At 40.6% G+C, this 12,523-nt stretch overlaps 1 protein-coding gene across 2 annotated transcripts in view; it reads right to left on the bottom strand.

The window, feature by feature from the left end:
- The window catches only part of LOC117355387 (ankyrin repeat domain-containing protein 29-like), a 119,195-nt gene that overhangs the window by 98,465 nt on the left and 8,207 nt on the right, over positions 1-12,523 (bottom strand). The window contains exon 1 of one of the 2 annotated variants that reach the window (XM_033933873.1): positions 2,869-2,970. The exons of the other annotated variant lie outside the window; for it this stretch is intronic. The gene's annotated coding sequence lies outside the window, so the exon portion shown is untranslated. Of the gene's footprint in view, positions 1-2,868; positions 2,971-12,523 lie in introns of those variants that run through there. 2 annotated transcript variants of the gene reach the window in all.

The raw sequence follows: 12,523 nt of genomic DNA, 5'->3' as shown, positions 1-12,523 counted from the left end.
CATACTTATTACGAATTTCTTCATTCTACCCCAGAAAAACAATTTAATTTTACCGAGGCCACTATTGTGGTTATTCCCAAACCTGACAGGGATCCCACTTTGGTTAAAAATTTTCGCCCCATCTCTCTTCTTAACTTAGATTATAAAATTATGGCAAAACTCCTTTCCCTGAGACTTAATAAAGCAATCCCTTCTTTAATTCATAAGGATCAAGTAGGATTTATTAAACAGAGATTTATCGGTGATAATTTACGTCTTTTTCATCACATTAATGCCCATGCTAAGACCCTCCCAGATCCTGTAATTGGCCTTGCTATTGATGCTGAAAAGGCCTTCGACCGCGTCGAATGGCCTTTTCTCTTTCGAATCATGAAGTGGTACAATTTTGGTACCTCCTTCACGTCATGGGTTGAAACCTTGTACCGACAACCCACGGCTCGCATTCTTATCAACAATTCTCTTTCCAATAAGTTTCCACTTCATAGAGGAACTCGTCAAGGATGCCCACTTTCTCCCCTATTATTTAATTTAGCTCTAGAACCACTTCTTTCGGCCATTCGTCAATGTCCCTTAATTAAAGGCATCTCCACTTCCTCTCGTCATGTCAAGTTAGCGGCCTATGCCGATGATGTTCTCCTCTTCATTCGAGACCCTACTAATTCCCTTCCTGCTCTTGTTGACATTGTCTCTCAATACTCCCTGCTCTCTGGATACTCAGTTAATTGGGAAAAATCAGAGATCTTCCCCCTTAATGATCACATCTCTCCATCGGATCTCGCTCAATTCCCCTTCTCTTGGTCACGTGGGGCTGTGAAGTACCTGGGTGTCTTAATACACAAAGATCCAATTTATGCTCAAGATCTCAACCTGACTAAAATTAAAAATTTAGTTTTGAACACGACATCTAGATGGTCCCCACTCTATTTGTCTTGGTGGGGCAGGATTGCTTCCATCAAAATGACTCTCGCCCCACAGATAAATTACACCCTTTCGATGCTCCCATCTTTATGCAGGAAGACATTTTTTCAATGGCTAAATAAGAAAATTTCTGATTTTGTTTGGAATAAGAAAAAGCCCCGTATTGCGCTCACTAAATTAAAAGCCTCCAGAATACATGGTGGTTTAAACCTACCTGATTTTTATTTTTATTATGTAGCATCATTGGCCAAATACGGAGCATATTGGATCACTGACCCTTGTCCCCAAGATCCTCCAACCTGGTTTGAAATGGAGCGATTTCTCTGTACACCATTACATGTTTCCTGTTTGGCAACTATACCTGTTCCTCGAAATTTGAGAGGATACTCTCTGTTGAGTGCAACGCAGCATGCCCTTCATCTATTAGATGCAATCGCAGAAATTTCAATTAAAGACAGTCCATTCATGTGTATCTGGAATAATCCCAAACTTCAACATAATGGAAAATCAATCTCATGGAAACGTTGGCAGAGGTCTGGGTTGTGGTTCCCTCATCAAATTATTAAACAATCCTCTATTGTTCCCTTTAACATACTCTGCTCCACTTACTCGCTACCCCAATCTACAGCTTCTCAATGGCTTATTCTCACTGGAGCGCTGGCTTCTTTGTCTCTACGTTTTGACTTTGAATCATCCATCCACACTATACGCCACTGGTCTTCACTGGCTATACTAAACGGTAAAGCAATCTCCTTATTTTACAACATACTAAGAGACAATTCCTTTACTTTTTCTTCCAATTCTATGAAACACTGGGAATCCATGCTAACGACCCCTCTTACGGATGTTGACTGGGATCTTTTTTGGTCTTCGACAAACCGTCCTCTCCTGTCCTCCAGAGTTTCACAGTCAATGTTCTTCGTCATGTGGAATGCAGTATGGACTCCTTTTAGGATGTGGAAGGCTAACCTCAAACAAGACTCTGTATGCTGGAACTGCATGAAAGAGACAGGAACCTTGGATCACATGCTTTTCCACTGTACTCCAGTTCGTTCCTTCTGGGCTCGCATTTGGGTCACTATAAAATGTATCACCAACTGCTCGGATGAACTCTCCTTAGACATTATTATTCTTCATTCTCAACACCCATGTTTTACTTTGTCAAACTGTCCTCCCAAACTCATAGATACTATGTTTGTGACTGCCATTATGCATATCTTAAAAAACTGGAAATCCTCTTCCTTATTGGACTATACTTTTTGGTGGAACTCTTTGAGTATGTACCATAAATATGAATCATATGCATATGAGAAGAAAAACATTGCTCGTCTTTCCATGAACATGGTACGATGTAATTCTCCCTGGAAATTCTTAGATTTTTATGTTCGTTCTGTTTCATAGACACTCCTGTCTCCATCTTCCTCCTCTTGTCTTCCTTCCTTCATTCTTTTCTTTCCTTTTTCTTCCCTCCTTTTCTCTCTTTTCTTCTTGTTCTCTTATTGACGGTTCAAGTATTATGAACTTCTTAAAAAGTTTCGACATGACTATAGTTAATTGCAATTGAAGTTGTACTATATTAAGTGCTTTAGTCTTGATGTTCTGATTTTGAATATGTATTTAAAACATGTATTTGGACCTGTACTTGGACTGTAACTTTTCACAAACATTAATAAAAACATTGAACTAAAAAAAAAAAAGAAAATTGGCCCATTTTTATGGACTATACTAGGGGTTCTTAACAAGGGCCCCAGAGAGATCCAGTTTTCATAATATCCATAGTGGATATTCATCAAATGTTGTCAAATATATGTAGGTTAAGAACAAATGAGATATTTTTTTCAAAGGAATTATATACTCACCAGCTGAGAAGCTAGGGAGGTATAAAAGCATGTGGTTTTAGGGAAGAGGAAGGGTTGTAATTATAAACAAGTGGCTGCATTAACAGATTACCTTGAAAATCTCAGTTCAACAGAACTGACTTTTTGATTATGTTGCAAATTGCCAGCTCTCTTTTCTTCAAGGAGATTCCCTGTCTCATGGCCAAAACTATCCTCATGGTCTGGCCCTCCCTAAAAGCTTCCTTTAGTGCACTTCAAAGACACCTCCTATTTCTGCCACTAAGCCATTTCAAACATTGGCAAGTGGTGCATGAGTATTGCATTGAGCAGTTCCATGTCTAAATGCTCCATTTTGATCAGTTCCCATGTTTGAAACCAGGGCGAACCCTGTACTTAACAAATACTGCAAGCCTCTCATTTTTGACAGCATATTGACTTGTTGATGCTGAATCTAAATATATCCCTTTTTATCCTTCCTTAGTTATATGTTAATTAACTGATTTCCAATAAACATAATACTTCCTGGGTATATCACTATGTGCACATTTCTGACTGTGATGATATGAGTGATGATGTGAGTTGGAAGGGTAAAGTTTCACAGTCAGACCACGCCGGACAGGGGTGTCCAATGTCGGTCCTCGAGGGCCGCAATCCAGTCGGGTTTTCAGGATTTCCCCAATGATTATGCATGCCTTTTGTCTTTGTTTTGTTCTATTTCTATCATTTAAATTTCTCCAGAATTCTACTGTTCAACGGCTCCCCCTTCTGCTTCTATTCCTTTCTCTCCTCTCTTCTACCTTCCAAAGTACTGTATTTAGATCAATGCTGTCTTGTTAAAATGTTTATTTTATTTTTATTTTTCCTCTAACTCTACTTTTCACTTCTCTATTACCCTCCAGGTACTTTAGTTAGATTGTGAGCCTTTGGGACAGTAAGGGAATATAAGAAATAAATTACATTACATTACATCTATTTGCATGCACTGCTTTCAATGCATATTCATTGGGGAAATCCTGAAAACCCGACTGGATTGCGGCCCTCGAGGACCGACATTGGACACCCCTGGACCACGACAAGGAGTAGCAATGAAGCTCTAGGCCAGGGGTGGGCAAATCCAGTCCTCAAGGGCCGGAATCCAGTTGGGTTTTCAAGATTTCCACAATGAATATGCATTGAAAGCAGTGCATGCAAATAGATCTCATGAATATTCATTGGTGAAATCCTGAAAACCCAACTGGATTTCGGCCCTCGAGGACCAGAGTTCCTCACACCTGCTCTAGGCAAAAGTTATTGACGGTGACCTTCCCCAGTTGATTCTCATTTCCCAACCTTGAGAAGGATTAGTGATGGAGGGGGCATGCAACCTGTCCGCTGCCTCTTACCAGTTACAGTTATGCATTTCATATTCTGCTAATTCCTGTCAATGGTTATGAGGAGATTACAAACAAGAAGACTAGATTATATATCCAGAAAATTACAGATTAATACAAGATCAAAGACAAACTAATAGCAAACCTAATGCTGTGTCAGTATATTTTCAAAACAGGACAGTTTTGATAGCTTTTTTTTAGTACTAGCATAGCTAGATAAGAATCATATCTCACCAGGCAGAGAAGACTAAGCATTAGTAGCTCGATAAAAAAAAAAGAGGAAAACACTTTCACAGATGAAAACCTCTAGGATTTGTAAAGGATAAAACCATAGAATTACACATTAGGTGGTATCGGTTGACTACTGGCCTACAGATTAAAAGAAGCATATACAGTATTTCAGCACTGTACCATAAAGCAGCAGTTCCCAACCCTGTCCTGGAGAACCACCAGGCCGATCGGATTTTCAGGCTAACCCTAATGAATATGCATAGAGCAGATTAGCATGCCTGTCACTTCCATTATATGCAAATCTCTCTCATGCATATTCATTAGGGCTAGCCTGAAAACCCGATTGGCCTGGTGGTCCTCCAGGACAGGGTTGGAAACCACTGCCATAAAGGATTTTAAATATCAGACAGGAAAATTTGTAGAGAACTCTGGCTTCTTTGGGAGCCAATGCAGTAAAACAACAACAAAAAAGGAGTTAATCATATTTAAGAGAAAAGATTAGGGCTCATTTTCAAAAAAGAAAAATGGCCAAAAAGTGGCATAAAGGGGGCAGGTTCTTACCAAACTCTTCCAATTTGTTATTTTTGAAACCTATTTTCTAGATGAATTTTATGCTGTTCATCTGCAGTTTGTCTAAATCTCAAGGGGGGAAGGGGGTGTTAGAAGAGTAGTGTGGGTAGGACTAGGGTAGGCTTATGACCTGCCTGTTTTTCTGCCCTAATTGAACATTTTAGAATACATCCAGGATACAGTTTGGACGTTTGTGGTGCAGGGGTTAGAGCTACAGCCTCAGCACCCTGAGGTTGTGGGTTCAAATCCGTCACTGCTCCTTGTGACCCTGGGCAAGTCACTTAATCCCCTCATTGCCCCAGGTACACTAAGAGTTTGAGCCCGCCAGGACAGATAGGGCAATATGATAAAGTACCTGAATGTAAACCACTTAGGAAATAAGTGGTATATAAGTAATTAAATAAATAAATAATAATGAGTTAAGTGCCTAAAAGGTACCGAAACTGACCAGATGACCACTGAAGGGATGAAAGCATGACCCCCACCCCCTCTCCCAGTGGTAACTGACACCCTCCTACCCCCAAAGATGTAAATGAAACAGTACATGCCTTCCTCTATGACAGCTTCAGATGTTCTGGCCAGTCCTATTAGAGCAGCAAGCTGGTCTCTGGAGTAGCCTGATGGTCAGTGCAGTAGACTACAGAGAAGGGTACCCAGGCCCATATCCCACTCTATCTACTACACTTGTGATGGAGCATGAATATCCATCAAAATACACCCAAAACCTACCACCTGGGGTATTAAATGACTTGCCCAGGGTCACAAGATTTATAAACTAGGAACAGACTTAGCGAAAATAGAATTTGGGGAATAATTAAAGGCTCAGAAGGCACCAACATGATTGTTTACATAATCTGCTTTCACAACTTCTTGGAGAAGCCTTTAGATCTTTATTGGAGATTGAGAAGGCACATGCCTTCGAGGCCTATATCTAATGCAAAGTAACCACTGCCTTTCTTAGCAAAATTTCTCAGATAACCTCAAGCTCTTCAAATATTAAAGTGTGCAAAAACTAAACAGCATATTCTTCATCATGGATGGAGGATCTTCATAGTCCCAAATCTATCACTGATCACAGCCAAAAAAAAAAGATCAGAGTTCTTTGAAAATGCATCAATAGATCTCATGAATATTCATTGGTGAAATCCTGAAAACCCAACTGGATTTCGGCCCTCGAGGACCAGAGTTCCTCACACCTGCTCTAGGCAAAAGTTATTGACGGTGACCTTCCCCAGTTGATTCTCATTTCCCAACCTTGAGAAGGATTAGTGATGGAGGGGGCATGCAACCTGTCCCAGAATTTGCCCGCTGCCTCTTACCAGTTACAGTTATGCATTTCATATTCTGCTAATTCCTGTCAATGGTTATGAGGAGATTACAAACAAGAAGACTAGATTATATATCCAGAAAATTACAGATTAATACAAGATCAAAGACAAACTAATAGCAAACCTAATGCTGTGTCAGTATATTTTCAAAACAGGACAGTTTTGATAGCTTTTTTTTAGTACTAGCATAGCTAGATAAGAATCATATCTAATGCAAAGTAACCACTGCCTTTCTTAGCAAAATTTCTCAGATAACCTCAAGCTCTTCAAATATTAAAGTGTGCAAAAACTAAACAGCATATTCTTCATCATGGATGGAGGATCTTCATAGTCCCAAATCTATCACTGATCACAGCCAAAAAAAAAAAAGATCAGAGTTCTTTGAAAATGCATCAATAAACCTCTGGCAGCCCACTATGGACTCATGTACCCCCCCCCCCCGAATGCAGGCTACTTTGAATAATCAAACAACTTCTTATACAGACACTACAAAACTTCAAGAATGTATTTAATCGCTTAATATGTCTTGAAAACAGCACAGCATTGAAACAAATCTTCTTACCTGCTCCCTAAAGAGTGAAAATCTGTAATATCCTTTTATGGATCTGCATTGCTAACAACCCTTGCCTCATGTTTATATGCTCTTAGATTTGCCAGTCTAATTCTATAATGGCACTAAAGATTTATAGTTCATAATATAAAACTATATTATGTATAATATGTCACTATTTGTGTTTCAGTTGATATGCTTGCATTTCTTCAAATCTGAACCTTAAATCAATCCAATGGTATTATTCGGCCTGTGCATCTCATGTTATGCCTCCACTAATTATGATAACCTAGAATCATTAAAGTGTTTTCTCTCTAGCACTACATTTACATATTGAGCTCAAACCTTACATTTATTTGCCCAAGTTCACACATGTTAACCATAGTATGTCATCAATCTAATTTTATATGATCAAAGACTTTAACTGTATCTACTGCCAAATGGTGGTGTTAATGTACTGAAGTGTAACAGAACAGAGTTTTTTCATGTTATGAGAGCCTCAAACCATCCTGTATAGCATGAAGGTTACACCCAATCTGGAAGTTTTTTTTATTATAGGGTTTAGATTTGCCTGTTGCCTGAATTATTTATGCATGTGGTTAGATAGCTTTAGGTGAAAAGACTGGTTCTCTGTTCAGGGGATAGAGTCACATGTGTTTTAGATGGAAGGAGAAGCGTGACTGACCTGAGACAAAGAATCCACAGGGACCACCCTTAAGGTTGGGGGTGTGGGGGGTGTGTGTGTGTGTGAAAGGAAGAGACCAATAGGGACAGAACTTGCCAACAGGTAGCAGAGAGAGGTCATACCTTAACTGACCCATCAGGGTAAAGGTTATAGAGCAGGGGTGCCCAACGCGTCGATCGCGATCGACCAGTAGCTCAGGAAGGCAACTCGAGTCGATCGCCGTCCTGGTCTACGGGCCGATCAGCCTTCCTCTCCAGTGTTCTCCCTAGGGCCTTTTAGCTGGGCGGTCTGCCCAGCTGTCATCTGCCGCTGCTGAACATTAAAAAAAAACCCCAAAAAACCGGCTTGGAGATTTCAGCCCCTAGCGAACTTATGCTCCGGGCTCTAACGTGTGCATGCAGGCTTCTCTTCTCTTCCCTCCAAAACAGGAAGTTATGTCCGGGGAGGGGGAGGGAGAAGGGAAGCCTGCACGCACATGTTGAGAGCACTGAAGCAAGCGTTCGCTACGGGCTAAGCGGGAGACAGGTTAGTGAAGCATTTGTTCTTGTTCCTGCCAGGTCCTGCCTACTTTCTGTTTCCGCGAAGGCAGGACCCGGCAGCATTTCCCCCAATAGGTTGATCACGATCTTGGGCTGATCAGCCTTCCTCTTCCCGACGGCAGAATTGACGTCGGGGAGAGGAATGCTGGTTGGCTGAAGCAGGGAGAGCTTGGGGCCTGTTATTGGTGGCGTTTGGGTCCTGGTCCCCGATGGTAATGGCAGTGGCAGTGGCTTGGGGAAGGGCAGGGAGAAAGAAGGAAAGAAGAGAAACAGAAAAAAAAGAAAGGGAGGCAGAGAGAAAGAAAGGGCAGGGAAGAGGAAGGAAAAGTTGGGGGGAAGGAATGAGGTCTGGAGGAGAAGAAGCATACAGGCTAAAAGAAGGGAAGAAAGATTGTATGCACAGTCAGAAGAAGAAAGTGCAACCAGAGACTCATGAAATCACCAGACAAGGTAGGGAAAATGGTTTTATTTTAAATTTAGTGATCAAAATGTGTCTGAATTTATATCTGCTGTCTATATTTTACACTAAGGTCCCCTTTTACTAAACCGCAATAGAGGTTTTTAGCGCAGGGAGCCTATGAGTGTCGAGAGCAGCGCTGGGCATTCAGCGCAGCTCCCTGCGCTAAAAACTGCTATCATGGTTTAGTAAAAAGGGAGGGGGTATATTTGTCTATTTTTGTATGGTTGTTACTGAGGTGATAGTGCTTAGAGTCATCTGCTTTGACCTCTTTGAAAAACCCTGGAATAGGAATGATGATTAACATTTTCTATGCATACAGTGTGCTTTGTGTTTTTTTTTAATTTTATTGTTGGTAGATCATTTTGACTTGGTCATTTAAAAAGTAGCTCGCAAGCCCAAAAAGTGTGGGCACCCCTGTTATAGAGGTTATAGACTAGAGCAAGGAAATTCGACCATGTGACACCTCTTCTTAGGTAACTTATAAAATATGCCTGCTTACATATAAAACTCTTCTTTTCAAAACCCCAGCATTTATTCATAAATATTTGATTCCATATACTACTAATCGAATATTAAGATCTACAGAACAACATCTGCTATCGGTCCCCTCTCTTAAATTCATTAATACTCGACGACAAGTTATCTTTTCTGTCTCAGCCCCCCAAATCTGGAATTCTCTCCCTATCTATTTAAGGGAAGAAACAAACATAGAAAAATTCAAAGGTAAGCTGAAGAGTTTTCTCTTTAAAGATGCCTTTTCTAATTAATCATTTCTACACTAATTAATAATAATTCTTTTACCTCTAATCTTTTACTGAAATATTCAGCCTTTTCCTTTTCCTTATGTATTTTCCCTACTTGTTTTTCTATCTTTAAAATATATTGTAACTTTTACCCATGCTTTTCCTCATGTTTCATGTTTTGTTTAAAATTTTTGTCAATAGTATGTTCAGTCTTATTCAGTGTATTTTTCCCCTTTTATTGTAATTTTAGTAATATGTAAATCGCTTAGAATGTGGATTAAGCGATTAATCAAATTTTTAATAAACTTGAAACCAGGAAATCGCTGCAGGAAGACAGAGGAATCAAGCTTAGAGGAGAGGAAAAGAGAGGTCTTGCAGGAGAAAGACTAGTAGAAATAAGGGTTATACAGGTAAACAAGAGTGGCTGCAGCATGCATGAGACTACATTACACATGTCATGGCAGGAAAATACAGCACTACAATTCTGAGAAGTGAGAATCACATTAAACATATCGTAGAGCTATACTACAAACTAGTATAAGGCTGCCAGGGGTAGAACAGATATGGTAAAATGCGGGGACAAGACATGTTTTAGATAAGAATATAAGAATTGGCACACTGGGACAGACCTAAGGTCCATCAAGCCCAGTATCCTGTTTCTAACAGTGGCCAACCCAAATCACAAGTACCTGGCAAGATCCCAAAGAGTAAAACGGATTTTATGCTGCTTAGCCTAGGAATAAACAGTGGATTTCCCCAAGTCCATCTTAATAATGGCTTATGGACTTTTCTTTTAGGAAGTTATCCAAACCTTTTTTAAACCATGTTAAGCTTATGCTTTCCAATCTTTTTCTCATGGTTTACTTTTCTAGGATGGGGACTCCAGAAAAAGGGGGGGGGGGATGGTTGTGGATTTTTCTTAGATTGTATTTTTCTCCATTGTTAATTCTGATCCTTGTTTCAGCCATTTGTAAAAGCTGTATCTGTGTAAGTTTGGCTCAATAAAAATCTTTTGAACATAAACCATGCTAAACTAACTGCTTTTATCACATTCTCTGGCAATGAATTCCAGAGTTTAATTACATGTTGAGTAACACATGCCATAGGTCCTAACTCACACTTGGAACTTAGCAATGTTTTCTTTTTATCCACTAGAGCAGGCTGCCCAAGTCCGGTCCTCAAGATCTACTGGCAGGACAGGTTTTCAGGATATCCATAATGAATATGCATGAGAAAGATCTGCCTTCTTGGTATGCAAATCTCTCTCATGCATATTCATTGTGGATATCCTGAAAACCTGGCCCGCCAGTAGATCTCAAGGACCGGACTTGGGCAGCCCTGCACTAGAGCAGTGATTCCCAACCCTGTCCTGGAGGAACACCAGGCCAATCGGGTTTTCAGGCTAGCCCTAATGAATATGCATGAGAGAGATTTGCATATGATGGAAGTGATAGGCATGCAAATTTGCTTCATGCATATTCATTAGGGCTAGCCTGAAAACCCAATTGGCCTGGTGTTCCTCCAGGACAGAGTTGGGAACCACTGCACTAGAGCATAAGAAGTATAACATTGTCTCTCACCTTCTGGATCAGGGGTCTCAAAGTCCCTCCTTGAGGGCCACAATCCAGTCGGGTTTTCAGGATTTCCCCAATGAATATGCATGAGATCTATGTGCATGCACCGTTTTCAATGCATATTCATTGGGGAAACCCTGAAAACCCGACTGGATTGCGGCCCTCAAGGAGGGACTTTGAGCTCCCTGTTCTGGATGCAATTAGAACCGGTATGCTGTCTTGGAAGTGGAGGAGATGAGGGCATCCCAGGGTGAGGAAGAACCAAAGCTTGAAATCCCAAAAATTACTGGACCCATGACCACTAGGAGGCGTAAGGTTGTGGTAATTGGTGATTCACTTCTGAGGGGTACAGAAGCATACATCTGCAGACCAAACATGATGTCACGAGAGGTATGCTGTCTGCCTGGTGCCAAAATCCAAAATGTTACAGAGACTTTGCGACTATTGACTATTACACAATGCTGCTCATCCACGTTGTCACTAACAATACTGCCAGATACCCCCGCGAACATATCAAAAGCAACTTTGTGGCTTTGGGAGAGAAGGTGAAGCAGTCAGATGAAGTTACTTTTTCTTATCCCCCCCCCCTAGTTTTCTTTCCTTTTGTAACATTTCCACCTCTTTAAGCCTTTTTATTTGTCACTAAGCAATAGGCTGATGAGTTTACTTGTTTATCTTTACATAAAACAAGAACATAAGAATAGGCTTACTGGGTCAGAACAATGGTCCATCTAGCCCAGTAGCCTGTTCTCACGGTGGCAAATCCAGGTCACTAGTACCTGGCAAAAACCTAAAGAGTAGCAACATTTCATGCTACCGATTCAGGGCAAGCAATGGCTTCCCCCATGTCTATCTCAATAACAGACTATGGACTTTTTCTCCAGGAACTTGTTCAAACCTTTCTTAAAACAAGCTACGCTATCTGCTCTTACCTCTGGCAATGCATTCTAGAGCTTAACTATTCTCTGAGTGAAAAAATATTTCCTCCTATTGGTTTGAAAAGTATTTTCCTTTAACTTCATTGAGTGTCCCCCTAGTCTTTGTAAAACTGTGCTCATCTCATAATAACTTGTCATTGGATATTTATTACAAAATGCAGTACAATTTATTACAAACAGAAAATGCCACAGAAACCAGCAGATGGCACTAACAGTAGAAATACAGTAAAACCTTGGTTTACGAGCATAATTCGTTCCAAAAGCATACTTGTAATCCAAAGCATTTGTATATCAAAGCAAATTTCCCCATAGGAAATAATGGAAACTCAGACGATTCGTTCCACAACCCAAGAACTTTAATACAAAATACAGTAGTTGATTCTCTACCTCCCATCACCCCTGTATCCTCCTTTTCTCCATAAAGTAGGAGGGATGGGGAGGAAGTGTGTGTGTGTGTGTGGGGGGGGAGAGTTTACTGGGCAGTTCCAGGAACAAGCACCAACATTCCTTCCTTCAGCTTAGCAGCACAAGATGCTAATTAGAGGAGAACTAGGCTGGCCCATGCCCAGATCTTGTGATGCACAGGAATGAGGCTGACCAGTTCACTAAAAGATGCAACTTTGCCAAACTTTTCAGGTCACAAATTCTAAAGTGGAAATGTATGTAAATGTACATGCCAGACTCATTCTTTAATTGTCAATATACCGTATGCCCTTATGGACTCCTAAGACTATGATTTTGCGCTCTGTCCTAGATGGAATCGCGACCAAGTTTTTGTT

The sequence above is a fragment of the Geotrypetes seraphini genome, chromosome 2 (assembly GCF_902459505.1).
Source record: "Geotrypetes seraphini chromosome 2, aGeoSer1.1, whole genome shotgun sequence".
Taxonomy (NCBI): Eukaryota; Metazoa; Chordata; class Amphibia; order Gymnophiona; family Dermophiidae; genus Geotrypetes; species Geotrypetes seraphini.
Note: the sequence above shows the minus strand (reverse complement) of the source record. Positions and strands in the feature narration are given on the sequence as shown.